Genomic DNA, 4,310 nt, shown 5'->3' with positions numbered 1-4,310 from the left:
GCTTACTGAAAGTTTCTTTGTATTTCCCCAAGATTAACGAAGCTGAGTTTCTTGCAGGGTGCTAGTCAATCTGATGTTGTCATTTTGTTTACGTATTATCCTGAGACTCTATTGCAGCAATTATCTCTTCCATTGTTTGTACAATTGCTGCTTCTCACAATGTGACTGAACTCTTTACTCTGTTAAAGGAGTGTTTTATTTTATTTATTTTAACAATGAATGCTTTTTCATCTCAATGAAATCCAACTTTTCTCCTTTAATAATGGGCGGCTCTAGTTCCCTACTTTAAAAATATTTGCCAGTATTTTTATATAGCAAAGATATTTTTTTCTGGTGTCTTCTGGACGTCATGTTTAGGTTAATACTCTGTATAAGCTTCATTTGCTTTTGTAACTTACATATGAATTATGCAAATTTGTAAGGACATTAAGGACCCCACATTGACCATTGTTATCCCTTTACTATTCAGAATGGTGCCATTATGAGGCCCTGCCTAAAGATTCATGTTTGGGACTTTCTTTGAAATTGTTTTCATCAGGCTGTGTTTCTCCTTGGACATTTACATGACAGTTTTAATTATGACAACACAATAGTATATTTTTTCCTTAGGACTCTACAGCCTCACCCAATCTTGTTTTTTTTTAATACTGTATTTGTTATCTTATATTTTGCACATTTATATACTGGCTGCTTAGTTTCATTTCCACCCTCTATCCAAGAAGGAAAAGAAAAATAACATCTCTTAAATTTTAGTTGAAATTGGGGTTATATTGATCTGCACACTATTTAGTAGGAAACAGTGTTTTTGCAGCAGAGATTTTATCAGTCTATGGGCTCCCACATCGTTATTTTCTTAGTGCTTTGATTTTTATCAATATTTTATAATTTTTAGAGAATTTTATTTATTATTTAGTAGTAAGTTAAATTTTATGTGATCAGCAAATTTCTTTGAATTTATGGCATAATTAGTCCATTAGGTTAATGTGCAATATACACCCAGACATAGTGCTTCCTACATTTGTCTATATTGTCCTTTAAGCATGTGGATTAGGATGTTTGATAAACCATAGTTTCTAAATCTTTATCCCTTCCAGTTTTTGTCCTGCTTTATTCTACAGTTAATGATAGAGATGATATAAAATGTCTGGCTACAATTAAGGACATTTTAATTTTTCTTTAATTCTAGATATTTAATGACTATTTTGGATCCATACAAATTACTAAATATCATGTGATTATTAAAATAATTATTTCATCACTTTGGAAAATTCCTTACATCCTCAGTCATGACATCTTGCCTTCAAGTCCAAACTATCCTCTCAGAAGATAACTCATCTGGTTTTGTCTTTGTTGAGTTTTTAAATTGCATCTTTCTGTATTATTTCATTTTCAGTTTTTAAAATACATTTTTAATATTTCTTTGAGAATTTTATAGGTGTTTTGATCATATTCACCCTCTTCTCCCAACTCTTCCTAGATCTACTCCCTTCCTATCCATCCAACCAACTTTGTGTTTCTTTTATTTTTAACCCATTAGGATCAATTTGTGAGGCCAAATATTCTTGGGTTTATCACCTTCTACTGGAGTGTGGTTGACTTACCAGGGGCTACAGTCTTAGAAAGAAGCTAACTTTCTCTTTCTAGAAGCTGACAATGCCAATGGCTCCCTACATAGAGATCTGGTTTGTCTTGAGCTTGTACTACTCATAGAGTTCATATGTGCAGCTTTTCCACTATGTGCAGAAGACACTGCTTTGTCATTCTCTGCTTCTGGCTCTTATACTCTTTCTGCCCCCTCTTTCACAATGATCTCTGAGCCTTGATAGGAAGGGATACATTAGATATCCTCCATTTAAAGTTGAGCATTCTGAAGTCTCTTATTCTCTGAATCTTGGCCAGTACTGGATCTCTGCGTTAACCATTGTCTACCACAAAAGAAGCTTCTCTGATGATGATCAAAAGGTGCATTAACATTTTGATATAATGATAAGTCAGTCATTAATGGTCAGTTAATAGTGTTTCTACTTCAATTTTAATCAATTTTTATGAGCTTCCAGTATTAAAATATTTCCTTGTAACTAGGCAGTTTATAATCACATTAGTTTTGTTCTTTTTTCCATAGTACCTTTCTTTTTTTTGTTGGACCAAGTTTATTTCACTATTTCTCTCCCCATAGAGTTTCTTAGTCACACTGTCTTTTATAACCCTTCTAGTGGCTTCCTCAGAGACAATAATAAATATCTTTGATGTGGTACGTTATACTATAGTTTATTTTCCATTTTGTATGTGTAATAAAATCCTTATAACCATCATTCATTACTTCACTCCTAACTTTTACAGTATTTTAAACATATATTGCAGTTATGCCTATCATTAGTTACTCGAAAACAAGTAAATAATGCAGATTTCTGGACCCCAGTGTAGACCTTATCTGCTTATCATTTTATAGATCTCATCCCTCTTCACCTGCTAGGTCACCCTGGATCCTGCTGCTCTCTGAACATTGCTCCTGTGGCCTGGAATAGTATAAGACTTGACAAGGCCTGGTGCTATAGGAAAAATAGCTGACAAACACAGAGAGGATAGGCTTTCTTTATTGGTGCGTGGACCTTCCTGTTTCTTTGGTGCATGCTGCCTAAGTCACATTGCAGACCAGCTCTCACCACTTTTGGTCCTGCTTTCTTCCAGATTGGCTTTGCTCAGAGTCTCGGTCATGCTTGTTTCAAGTCCTGGAGGAACTCTTTTCTCCCTTCTTAGTAGCTTTTTCACGACCAGCTCCAGTCGATACACACTTTCCAACAAGGGTTAGACATGTCAGTTCTGAACTTTACCTTCTCAAGTATTTTCTTACATCTTGGAGGCAACATGTGCCTGGGTAGCCTTGTTTTCCAGCTTTTGGGATGTGTGCGAAGCTGTCTTTTGAAACTTCGGTATCTATTTTCCATTCTTCTTCAGTATGGAAATGTCTTGTGTTTGCATTTCTTTGTTAGATTCACATATGAAATTCAGGCCCTCTTTTACCTTCTTTATTCACACCTTCCTTTGCCTTTCTTTGTTAGATGCACATGTGAAATTCAGACCCTCTTTTACCTTCTTTATTCACACCTTCCTTTGCCTAGTGAATAATTATTTACATTAATTTATTTCTCTTCTAACAATTGAATTTCTTTCAGACTCCAGAGAATATCCTGATTAATATATTAAAATCTCAAACGAGTTTTCTGTTATTGACCTTCTCTGAGGCTCTTTCGTTTCTGTACCTCTGAATCCATCTGCGATTGTGTTCTCACTGTTAAAATTGCACCTCTGTTTTTTTGAAGTGCATGTCTGGTGAAAATAACTTATCTCATCTCTATTTAAAAATTATTCTATTCAGCCACTTTGGCTAAGGGATAACTTTGATAAGTATAAACTCTGATTGGCAGTTGCTTGCTGCCCTTCCCCGCTGTGTTTAGCTGTCTTTAGCTTATGGAAACTGCCTGTTGAGTCAGTTGTCATTCTCAGGGATGTGCCTTTGGAAGCAGTGTGTCTTTTCTCTGCTCTTAGTTTTCAGTTCTCTTTGTGTGTTTAAAAGCATGTTTACTATTAGGCACCAAAGAGCTCAATTCTCACACCTCCTCCTGGGATTCATGGGAGTCTGAGTCACATGGACTTGATCTAGTTGGCCAATATAGGCCCCCATATTAATTACTCTCCTTCCTTCTGTCCCCATCTTTTTAGGACCTCCATCACATTGCCCTAAATCTTTTCATCATGTCTCCTTCACTTTCATGGTTTTCCTCTCACTGTTGAATTGCATACTTTACCAGCCCATCATCCAATTGTCTGTTATCTGTTTAGCAGGACCTAATGTGTCCCAACATATCCAAAAAGCTTCTATTTCCATCATTCTCTTCTCGCATAACATTTCTTTGTGCTTATTTCTTAAGAAAGGACCACTTTGATCCCCACACTTCCCTCTAGTTCTGTGAACACACAAGAGCTCCTGTTTCACTGTTTGTTCCACAGCAGCAGTGTCTCGAAAGATGTGTGTCTGTTTCTATGTGACCACTTATTCTCTTCCGTTGTCTGTGAATTTTTATTAAGCATCAGGAAATTGGAAAGTTTAAAAGTATAGTACTTTCAAAATAAAGTCCAAATTCATTATTATAAAGTGAAGTCTACTTCTGTGTTTTGCTATATGTGCATTGCATTGTAAGTAATAATCTGGGAATACAGTCTACAATTAATGCCACTGCTGTACACCATGGTATATTCATTGCTGTCTTTTTTTCTACTTTATTCTGACATGTTCTAATACCTGTCTATGT

This window comes from Myodes glareolus, chromosome 17, assembly GCF_982192425.1.
Source record: "Myodes glareolus chromosome 17, mMyoGla1.1, whole genome shotgun sequence".
NCBI classification, from domain to species: domain Eukaryota; kingdom Metazoa; phylum Chordata; class Mammalia; order Rodentia; family Cricetidae; genus Myodes; species Myodes glareolus.
This window is presented reverse-complemented; position numbering follows the sequence as displayed.